General features: G+C 39.6%; 1 protein-coding gene across 1 annotated transcript in view; it reads right to left on the bottom strand.

Annotated features, from left to right (window-relative positions):
* The window catches only part of LOC118494861, a 41,847-nt gene extending 38,278 nt beyond the window's left edge, over positions 1-3,569 (bottom strand). Inside the window, exon 1 of the mRNA XM_036000474.1 lies at positions 3,429-3,569. The gene's annotated coding sequence lies outside the window, so the exon portion shown is untranslated. The remainder of the gene's footprint in view (positions 1-3,428) is intronic.
* Positions 3,570-12,352: the final 8,783 nt, after the last annotated feature.

Consider the following 12,352-nt stretch of genomic DNA (forward strand, 5'->3'; position numbering starts at 1 on the left):
GGCAAAGAAAAATATTAAAACAAAGGTTTTAAAACAAATTGGGGATAACAAGAAATGTTTTAATGTGTGGATGAAAGAAGCTGATAGCCGAGAGAGAAAACAATTGAAGAATAATTAACTCTGTTGGACATTCATGACACTGATGAAACCTAGAAAAGAGGGAAAGTACTGATGCAAATCTCCTCTTTGAGTTCTAGTGCCGTGGAATTCCACCTCGACAGCCTTCCGCCACAACCATACCACCCGCCGCCGAGAGAGGAAAGGATGCAAGAATGCTGGACAATCGTCTGCCTCAGCACCTCCACAACAAGGAGGACGAAGAGGGGGATTACACATGCCCATGTTCGAAGTACCATGACAGGAGAAGAGATAGGGGCTGGATACAGACCCTGGACAGACACTGACATAAGAACTGCCACCAGCCATTTGCCCACCTACAAAGTGCTCGCCTCACTGAGCTTCTCATTGAGGTTGTTAATGAACAGACAGCTGGAAAAGCTGAGAGGAAAAGTTCCTTGTGGATCTATTTTTTACATTTATGTAATTTCACCTTCCACATTTGACAACACACACATACCACATTTGACTCAGACTTTTGAAAGTTTATGTAATAGATGGAGTTCTTTTTCAGATGAAAACGATGCATTCTCTACTAATGTATGGCTTGGCCTAGTTAAGAAATGTACGCGTCATGTAGGTTATAATGACTTATGATATTACACATGCTTACACTCCACAATTGGTTATAGAAATTTAGTTTCAATACATTACACATCTCTTACTAAAATGATGCACTGGTCTGATGATTCAGGTCCAGGCTTTTTAGCAGATTTTGTTTGGTCTGCGGATTTGTGTCCGCTGTGTCATTCCACTAATCAAGAAAATGATTTCCTCCATTTTTATGGTAAATATGGTTCAGTATCAAGTACTGCAGGACACTGAGTCCTCTAACTTGTTTCGTCTTTCTGGAGATGATAACATTGATGACGACACTGCTTCTGATACTGCGTAAAACTGATTAACATTGTTTTATTCTTTTACTTAGACATGATGCTTGTTTATTGTTAAGATGAGGTTCTTTTTTTGTACCTTAAAAAGGAATAACATCTAAGCAATAGAGATGTATAATACATAGGTTTGAATCTTAACAGATAAAGTTAGGTTATGTGATTCTTTCTGTAACAGGTTTTGAATCTTAAAAGTAAAATTCATTTTGTGTGATTATTTTGTAATCAAAAGGAAGGAATTGTAGTGGGAATTTTATTTTAACATTATTTTAACATTATAGTTTGATATCTTACAAGATTCTCTTATATACTTTACAGGAGTTTCCTAATAATCTTTAGTTTTGTAATAGACTTTCAGACTCCAAGAGAAGAAGCAACTGGCATCATAAAACCTTGAGTCTAGGTGAAGCTATTCTCTGTGAAAGTTATTTATTGTTTTTAGAACTCAGTCACTCCTTTCATGACAGATAAGGGTGGAAAGGGATCGTAACATTTGAACTGTTTTCTCCTTCTGTTTCTTGCTTTAAACAGGTGTTTAGGCTATTAACTAGAGAAGCAGGGTCAGAGGGGAAAAGTAGTAAAGTCATTATGACTTTTTATGGTGTTCTTTCATCTGCGTAGCTGCTAAACTTATCCTGGAGGGGGGTGGTTTAAGTGAGTTCTTACCTATATAGACGTATGTTTTGTCTAGATGGTCAGAGGACCCTTTCAGATGTGCCATGAGTACTTGTGAAACTGTTTTCTCTGCATTTGCAAATGTAAATAAATACTCAAAGACCAAACTTTGGTTTAATCCTCAAATCGTCCTTATTTGTTTCATCTGGTGTTTTTGATACGCACTCCTGCTGCTAACAAGAAAGACTTCCACTACAGTAGCATATTGTATTCTGTGTTCTTGTACTGTATTGAATGTGAAACTATTTGTTGTCTTGCACGCCTACGCTTTGTCTTGGCCAGGTCGCCGTTGCAAATGAGAACCTGTTCTCAACGGCCTACCTGGTTAAATAAAGGTTAAATAAATTAAATAAATAAAAAATAAAATCATTTACTTCAGTAAAAGTACTAATATCACAATGTAAAGATGCTCCATTGCAAGTAAAAGTCCTGCCTTGAAAATGTTACTTAAGTAAAAGTATGTAGGTATCTTCAGGAAAATGTACTCAAAATATCAAAGGTAAAAGTACTCAATGCAGAAAAATCGTCACACTTTAGAAACTGTCAAAAACCCTAAAAGATTCAGGGCTTTTGAGAAAAACATTCAGTGCATTTGGAACCAGTTACCATTGATAAATAACATAACTTTTTAAAGGTGTAGACTCAGCTGAGTTTACAGTAAACAGGGTCATCTGGTGGTGAGAAGAGTTTAAAACATGTTTCTGCTAAAGAGAAGTCAGGTCATGGTGAGACTATTGGAGATGATTCTGACTGTTAATAATTATTGCAGAACACTGTGCTAAAGAATTTCATCTACTGTTGTTTTACCTGATTCCACAACAAATGAGATCATCTATTCAAAAAGCAAAGTGTAGTTAAAGTCTTAGTTTAAAGAAGTATAGTTACAGAAACATATGTTCATGTTCCTAAAAGTATGTTTGCAGAAGCACTCTAAAAACAATTCATACTTAAAATAAAGTTTTTATGGATGCCCGGATAGCTCAGTTGGTAGAGCGGGCGCCCATATATAGAGGTTTACTCCTCAATGCAGGGGGCCTGGGTTCCACTCTGACCTGTGGCCCTTTGCTGCATGTCATTCCCCCTCTCTCTCCCCTTTCATTTCTTCTGCTGTCCTGTCAAAATAAAGGCTGAAAATGCCCCAAAAAATAATCTTTGAAAAAATTAAATTAAAAATAATAATAAGTAAAGTTTTTATTGTCATTGGATCATTGCAAAATGCCATCTAAAATAAGTCCTGTACTGTATATTCATTATATCTGTCAGTAGGATGAGATTATTTTACCTGACTACAGAACAAATCAAATCATCTATTGAAAAGTCAACTATTCAAATGATATTTCAAAGTTTTTTTCCGTCTTGTTTCGAGATATTTATCCTCATTTCTAGAAAATCTATGAAACGAAGGAAATGAACCGAGGAAAACAAGCATACAAACATTATTCTTAAGGGGAAAAAGTCTTAAAGGCTGAATTTAAAGATTTATATTTACAGAAATGTACGTCCATGTTTTTGTTGTCGTCCTTTTATCAGATAAACAATCTGCACAACATCACAACAAATAAAGTTAATAAGACACCATCTGCCTTTTAATTATATCCAACATTAATGCACAAACAGTCATAAAGTACAAGTTGTACCCAGAAGATACGGAGCGGGCAAAGACCAATAAGTGGTCCTACAAAATGCTGAGTAAAACAAACATGGCAACAAAACAAGTGATGAAATTTCAAAAAAGATGTTTCTTACGGTTCGAACGTTGTTCCAAGTAGAGTATAAACTTTCTTTGTTGATGGAAGTTTGCAGCTCTGTGTCTTCAGACAGAAAAATCTGAGTTTATATATCATGACTTTAAGCGGTGGACCGACCTGTTTTATGAGTTATAATGGCTTGTTTCCTCAAAGCAACGGGATCAATAGTCAAAGTCATCATGACTCAACATAGTTTCTGTGTCCATTGTGAAAACGTGAAGTACATTTCGAAAGAACAACCAACACACAGAGTGACCCCAGGTTAGAGCTGAAGATCTTTGCCCGAACCCGACGGGACCCGACGGGTTCGCTCGGGTTCGGTCTTCATTTCTATCATGTTACACGGGCTCGGGCCGGGCTCGGGCTAGCGCTCCGAGTTTCGATTAGCGTGAAAATGGATGCTGAGGAGGTGAAACGGAGGCTGGCTTCTGGAGGGCTTATTTTATTTCTTTGTTCCAACTTCCATGTGGCCGATAGCCTCCATTAGTCATGAATAAATGATGTTAAAAAATTTATAAATTACTCATTCTTGACGGAAGACAAAAGAGCTGTGTGCGTGCGGCGCAGTCTCTTTTTTCTTTCTCTCCCTTTTCCGCCGAGTGGTGCGTGTGCCCGCTCGCGGCATGAAGAGCGTGTCCGCGCTATTTTCCGACATGCACTCTAATCACTGCTGATAGACGGCCTTTTGTACAGTCGGGCTGTAAACGGGTTCGGGCTTTTATAAATCTGTCAATCAAAATGTACTTGTCGGGCTCGGGCCGAATTCTGTCGGGCTCGGGCCTTGTCGGGCCGAACTTTTAAGGCCCGATTACAGCTCTACCCCAGGTTGCGTGGGTGTAGTCTCGTATGTTGAAATCTCAACATTGGTTATCTGTCACAGAATATTTTTTTTTTATTGGTTTATAAATCACTGAATGGCTTTGTCCCGTCCTGTTGGACATGGTTGAGACGTGTGTGCCTGCTCGGTAACTCAAGGGTGTCAAACTCAAGGGCCTCACACCGGAAAATGAAAATCGCATTAAGGGCCAGACGTGTAGTTTACTGAAATGCTTTTATTTCATTATCATGACTCTCATATAGCCTTCTCCCTTAGTTTGGTCCACATAAAGCCATAAAAAGTTCCTTAGCCATCGTAGACTTTAACAAATCAAAAGCAGGCGAACACACAGCCGACTCACAGCAACCTGTCTTCCTTCCCATCACGTCTTTAATGCACCAATTTATGGTGGGAATACCTTTATTTAGCCTATGAGACGGAAAACACAGATGACATTCAAAATATATATCAAAAACATAATGGAATGTAAAGCAGTAAGGGGGCTTTCACATCACAAAAGTTGACCCCAAAGCAAAGAGGACAAAATAAAATAGGCTACTTATATTTGTCTTCAATGTGCGGTGAAGGGAGGATACTGGCGTTAGTGTAGGCAGAGCATTGGGGCCCGGTCGCTATGCACACACTACACACTGCGCCCAGTGAGGTGCAGGTCGATGAAATATGAGAAAAGTCTCTCTGCATGTTCTGCAGTGTTAGTTTAATTTGCTGTCACATTACTCAACCCCGTATTTGTGAATACAAATATCTGAAGTATAAGGTCTGATACAAAAATATGTTGTTGCGTATCATAGCACATTTTTAGGTGGGTATATGGAAATCCTGGAGATTTCTAAAGCCCCTGACACACTAACCTGACGGCCGACCGTTGGCAGAAAAGGCAGTCGAACTGATCAGTCGGCTCCCCGAGGTCCAAAAAGTGCCTCAGAACACACCGAAGCGACGCAGACTTGAGCGTGTAATACGTCTCCATAACAGCAGGCGGGGCTAATCTGTATTGTCGCCCAAAAAATGACAAGATGAGCTGATTGGACAAACGCGTCACGTGGGTCTGGCTGCTCCCGGATTTTTCAACCGGGCATAATGGCGGCTCGTTCAGAATACGATCTGATATTTTACAAAGATAGTTCACCGAAACGTGTTTCTGAAAACATTTTAAGAGAGAAATAGGCCGTGCAGTTGCTGAATCTGTCTTTATTTCAGATCGACAAAGGTCAGTTTAAAAGATTTTTGGCAGATTTTGAGAGGCTTAGTCATGCTCATCTCACTCGTCATTTCCAGGTTAGCACTCCACCAATGAGATTGGTCATGGAGTCTGACTGCCCGCCCTCCAACGCAACAAGTCAGGTCGGCCAAAATGAAGGCAGACAGCTACTTGGACGGACGATGGCACGGAACACACCGAACAGACTCGAGTCACCGACGTCGCCAGACTCTCCGACGGCCGATTATCGGGTTGGTGTGTCAGCGCCTTTATGCTACATTTACACGTGGCCGGCTATTTTCATAAACGGACATTTCAGCCTCTCCGTTTTCAAAAATAACATCGTGCACATCTGTCAGTTTTCAGAAAAGTGTTTGTTTACATGTCCCCGTGTATATATGCCGTCAAGAGCACGCCAAACCTGTAGGTGGCAGCGTAACGAGAAGCTCAAGCCCACATTAGCCAATCAGAATCCCAATAATAGAAAAAACAGCAACAAATCAATTCCTCTCTCTTCTCTTCCTCACTTCCTCGGCTGCCTAAACCTCCGTTTGTCTCAGTTTACATGCAAACGTGCAAACGAAGATTCCCAAAATCTCCACTCTGGCCGGAGGTTTTAGAAAGACTCGTTTTCAGAGGCAAATTCTCCGTTTGCGTGTAAACGGAGGGCACAAACGAAGGGAAATGTCTCAGTTTTTCAAAATAACCATGTATGTGTTAACAGGGCATTAGTGGGTATACTGTGTATACCTGCGTATCACGTAGACTACATCACTGAGTCCAAACCCCAAAGCTATTCAGTTTTCAGGCGTTTAATCTTTTGATTATTGTGGATTAGTGTTTCCCAAAGTCCAAGATGACATCCTTAAATGTCTTGTTTTGTCCACAACTCAAAGATATTCAGTTTACTGTCACAGAGGAGAGAAGAAACTAGAAGATATTCACATTTACAGTTGCTTCTGCACAAACTTTATCAAACTATATATGACTATTTATATGAACATTAGGTCAGTTGTTCACATGATTATAGTCATTTATTATTGCTTTGGTACAAAATGCACCGAGTAAGCCCTGCAGATCAAAATAGTTTGCAATCATTTGCTATTGAATCATATTACTCTCAAATGCAACTATACACATGTTCATTGTGTAAATCCATACATGCAAAATAGAGCAACCAACACTCACAATAACCTGTCACATATATAATAGTAATCTGGTGTTGTTGTAAAAGTTGTCAGATGGATAAACGTAGGCTAGAGTATGAACACACCAGCCAACCACAAATACACAAAGGAAGCTTGTACAGAAAAAAAGATATATACAACAGCAACATAATCAGGAACTGCTGTACAAGATGTACTGCTGTACAAGAGAAAAGAAAATATTCTGCAAATGTATCAACCTCAAGGGTCGTCCGATCTCTCCTCTCTGTCTGACCACAACATTTCATCGACATCACACTTGATACCCCCCCACACACACACACACACACACACACACACACACACACACACACACACACACACAACAATCTGCTGTGATATCCTCACCTGTCACCTGCTTGTGTTTGGTTGCTCTAAATATAAAGGAAATTGTATTGTTCCCCATCTAGCCTACATCTATCCATCTGACAACTTTTACAACAACACCACATTACTATTATGTATCTAATATATATGTGACAGGTTATTGTGATTGTTGGTTGCTCTATTTTGCATGGTATGGATTTACACAGTGAACATGTGTATAGTTGCATTTGAGATTAATATGATCCAATAGCAAATAAATGCAAACTATTTTGATCTGCAGGGCTTACTCGGCTTACTTCGGCATTTTGTACCAAAGCAATAATAAATGACTATAATCATGTGAACAACTGACCTATTGTTTTTAGTTGTTTAAATAGTCATACATAGTTTGACAAAGTTTAATAGTCATTTGAGGATTGTTAATCTAAAGTGCTAAAGTGATTGAGAAAAACAGTGATATAGTGCACGTTTCTGTTCCTGCAGTGATGATGAAAGATCAGCGAGGCTGTCTGACTGGTTAGCTGTGACCCCAGGTAGAGACAAACAGGTGCTTTTTATGTCACAACTCAACACGTCAGTATTGTTTCTTCGCACGGACACAGACTCATCTTACACACCCACACAGGTTTGTTTGTTTTTTCACCTTTTTTTCCCTTGAATTTTTTGGACTTGATTAAGTCGGTCTTGACTACAGCCCTGCCTTGAAATCAAAAGTTATAACTATGAGTTATGAAAACTTGCTGCTTCTGGGGGAATTTCTTAAGTCGGCAAATTCTGCTCAGAGTGTCGTGTAATTGTAGTTTGAAAAACAGTTATAGTCTTTTTGGTTTGGTTAGGCGGGCCAAAATGTATTGTAAACCTAAATTGATATACAGACTGGATTCAAATTTGGGATTGGCCTGCGGGCCTTAAGTTTGACACCTGTGCTCTTTCTCCAACCTCCTGATTGTTCCTGAGGTCATATCATAGTGGGGGGTCTGAGTGTCCTCCCCCAGGGTTATTTTGAGCGTCAAAGACTTCATTTCCTGCATTCTGATACACTTTAATGCACCAATTTATGGTGGGAATACCTTTATTTAGCCTATGAGAAGGAAAACACAGATGACATTCAAAATATATATCAAAAACATAATGGAATGTAAAGCAGTAAGGGGGCTTTCACATCACAAAAGGTGACCCCAAAGCAAAGAGGACAAAATAAAATAGGCTACTTATATTTGTCTTCAATGTGCGGTGAAGGGAGGATACTGGCGTTAGTGTAGGCAGAGCATTGGGGCCCGGTCGCTATGCACACACTACACACTGCGCCCAGTGAGGTGCAGGTCGATGAAATATGAGAAAAGTCTCTCTGCATGTTCTGCAGTGTTAGTTTAATTAGCTGTCACATTACCCAACCCCGTATTTGTGAATACAAATATCTGAAGTATAAGGTCTGATACAAAAATATGTTGTTGCGTATCATAGCACATTTTTAGGTGGATATATGGAAATCCTGGAGATTTCTAAAGCCCCTGACACACTAATCTGACGGCCGACCGTTGGCAGAAAAGGCAGTCGAACTGATCAGTCGGCTCCCCGAGGCGGGGCTAATCTGTATTGTCGCCCAAAAAATGACAAGATGAGCTGATTGGACAAACGCGTCACGTGGGTCTGGCTGCTCCCGGATTTTTCAACCGGGCATAATGGCGGCTCGTTCAGAATACGATCTGATATTTTACGAAGATAGTTCACCGAAACGTGTTTCTGAAAACATTTTAAGCGAGAAATAGGCCGTGCAGTTGCTGAATCTGTCTTTATTTCAGATCGACAAAGGTCAGTTTAAAAGATTTTTGGCAGATTTTGAGAGGCTTAGTCACGCTCATCTCGCTCGTCATTTCCAGGTTAGCACTCCACCAATGAGATTGGTCATGGAGTCTGACTGCCCGCCCTCCAACGCAACAAGTCAGGTCGGCCAAAATGAAGGCAGATAGCTACTTGGACGGACGATGGCACGGAACACACCGAACAGACTCGAGTCACCGACGTCGCCAGACTCTCCGACAGCCGATTATCGGGTTGGTGTGTCAGCGCCTTTATGCTACGTTTACACGTGGCCTGCTATTTTCATAAACGGACATTTCAGCCTCTCCGTTTTCAAAAATAACATCGTGCACATCTGTCAGTTTTCAGAAAAGTGTTTGTTTACATGTCCCCGTGTATATATGCCGTCAAGAGCATGCCAAACCTGTAGGTGGCAGCATAACGAGAAGCTCAAGCCCACATTAGCCAATCAGAATCCCAATAATAGAAAAAACAGCAACAAATCAATTCCTCTCTCTTATCTTCCTCACTTCCTCGGCTGCCTAAACCTCCGTTTGTCTCAGTTTACATGCAAACGTGCAAACGAAGATTCCCAAAATCTCCACTCTGGCCGGAGGTTTTAGAAAGACTTGTTTTCAGAGGCAAATTCTCCGTTTGCGTGTAAACGGAGGGCACAAACGAAGGGAAATGTCTCAGTTTTTCAAAATAACCATGTATGTGTTAACAGGGCATTAGTGGGTATACTGTGTATACCTGCGTATCACGTAGACTACATCACTGAGTCCAAACCCCAAAGCTATTCAGTTTTCAGGCGTTTAATCTTTTGATTATTGTGGATTAGTGTTTCCCAAAGTCCAAGATGACATCCTTAAATGTCTTGTTTTGTCCACAACTCAAAGATATTCAGTTTACTGTCACAGAGGAGAGAAGAAACTAGAAGATATTCACATTTACAGTTGCTTCTGCACAAACTTTATCAAACTATATATGACTATTTATATGAACATTAGGTCAGTTGTTCACATGATTATAGTCATTTATTATTGCTTTGGTACAAAATGCACCGAGTAAGCCCTGCAGATCAAAATAGTTTGCAATCATTTGCTATTGAATCATATTACTCTCAAATGCAACTATACACATGTTCATTGTGTAAATCCATACATGCAAAATAGAGCAACCAACACTCACAATAACCTGTCACATATATAATAGTAATCTGGTGTTGTTGTAAAAGTTGTCAGATGGATAAACGTAGGCTAGATGGGAAACAATACAATTTCCTCACAATTTAGAGCAGGGTGATAGTTACCCTATGGAATATTGTCCAGTTGCTAACATTGTACATTGAGGCAGCTGAAGAGTATTGATGTCAGCCATGGCACACACACTATACTTGTTCAATGTATGAACACACCAGCCAACCACAAATACACAAAGGAAGCTTGTACAGAAAAAAAGATATATACAACAGCAACATAATCAGGAACTGCTGTACAAGATGTACTGCTGTACAAGAGAAAAGAAAATATTCTGCAAATGTATCAACCTCAAGGGTCGTCCAATCTCTCCTCTCTGTCTGACCACAACATGTCATCGACATCACACTTGATATCCCCCCCCCCACACACACACACACACACACACACAACAATCTACTGTGATATCCTCACCTGTCACCTGCTTGTGTTTGGTTGCTCTAAATATAAAGGAAATTGTATTGTTCCCCATCTAGCCTACATCTATCCATCTGACAACTTTTACAACAACACCACATTACTATTATGTATCTAATATATATGTGACAGGTTATTGTGATTGTTGGTTGCTCTATTTTGCATGGTATGGATTTACACAGTGAACATGTGTATAGTTGCATTTGAGATTAATATGATCCAATAGCAAATAAATGCAAACTATTTTGATCTGCAGGGCTTACTCGGCTTACTTCGGCATTTTGTACCAAAGCAATAATAAATGACTATAATCATGTGAACAACTGACCTATTGTTTTTAGTTGTTTAAATAGTCATACATAGTTTGACAAAGTTTAATAGTCATTTGAGGATTGTTAATCTAAAGATCAGCGAGGCTGTCTGACTGGTTAGCTGTGACCCCAGGTAGAGACAAACAGGTGCTTTTTATGTCACAACTCAACACGTCAGTATTGTTTCTTCGCACGGACACAGACTCATCTTACACACCCACACAGGTTTGTTTGTTTTTTCACCTTTTTTTCCCTTGAATTTTTTGGACTTGATTAAGTCGTGCTTGACTACAGCCCTGCCTTGAAATCAAAAGTTATAACTATGAGTTATGAAAACTTGCTGCTTCTGGGGGAATTTCTTAAGTCGGCAAATTCTGCTCAGAGTGTCGTGTAATTGTAGTTTGAAAAACAGTTTCTGGTCTTTTTGGTTTGGTTAGGCGGGCCAAAATGTATTGTAAATCTAAATTGATATACAGACCGGATTCAAATTTGGGATTGGCCTGCGGGCCTTAAGTTTGACACCTGTGCTCTTTCTCCAACCTCCTGATTGTTCCTGAGGTCATATCATAGTGGGGGGTCTGAGTGTCCTCCCACAGGGTTATTTTGAGCGTCAAAGACTTCATTTCCTGCATTCTGGTACACTTTAATGCACCAATTTATGGTGGGAATACCTTTATTTAGCCTATGAGAAGAAAAACATTGACATTCAAAAACATAATGGACTATAAAGCAGTAAGGGGGGGTATTTGGTCGGGCATGAAAACCTGCAGACAGACCGGGTCAGAGTGTTTGCCCAACACTGAGCCAGATGGCAGGAGAAGGCTAACCGGTTCATCTTTTGGCTGTAACATGATTCAAACAAATGCATGATATAAAACCAATAAAAAATTGATCTTAAAAAAAAAAAAAAGTGAACACACATCATGCATCTTCCCATGAGGTCTGATGCACAAAGGTCACAATGAAAATGGTCTCAAGTTTCAAAAGGAATCTTTTAACATGACAATACTTTCCCTACGTAACTGAGTAAATTCTCCAAAGGGGGCGGATCTGACAGGCTTTGCATAAAGTGTTGAAAAGCAGACGCAGAGGGGCTAAACCCTCATGTTGTCCTCGGGTCAAATTTGACCGGTTCTTAAAACTTCTATATCAGAAATATGGGTTTCTTTTTAACCAAATTACTAAAAAAAAAGAAGTACAATTGCAAGTACTCAATTACTACTTTCATCGAATTGTGGGTATTCAATTTTATAGCATTTGAAAAAATTGAAATGGTTTCAAAACCTGACTAAACATTGACACACGTCTGTGATTCTCCACCAACATACGTTTCTCTAATATTAGTCAAAATCATTCATCATTTCAAAATTAGGTATAATCTCCTATAAATTACATTTGTTGACCATGAATTCCTTTTTAAAGGAAACTATTGGTAGTAAGTTGGTGTTAGTGAAAATAGCATCGAAAACGTGGGAAAAAAAGTGACAAAAACGTCAGAAAATGTGTCAAAAATATTTTACAAAAATGCTAATTTTGACCCAGAAGGACAACAAGTGCATGGTCA

Source organism: Sander lucioperca, chromosome 4, assembly GCF_008315115.2.
Source record: "Sander lucioperca isolate FBNREF2018 chromosome 4, SLUC_FBN_1.2, whole genome shotgun sequence".
Classification (NCBI taxonomy): domain Eukaryota; kingdom Metazoa; phylum Chordata; class Actinopteri; order Perciformes; family Percidae; genus Sander; species Sander lucioperca.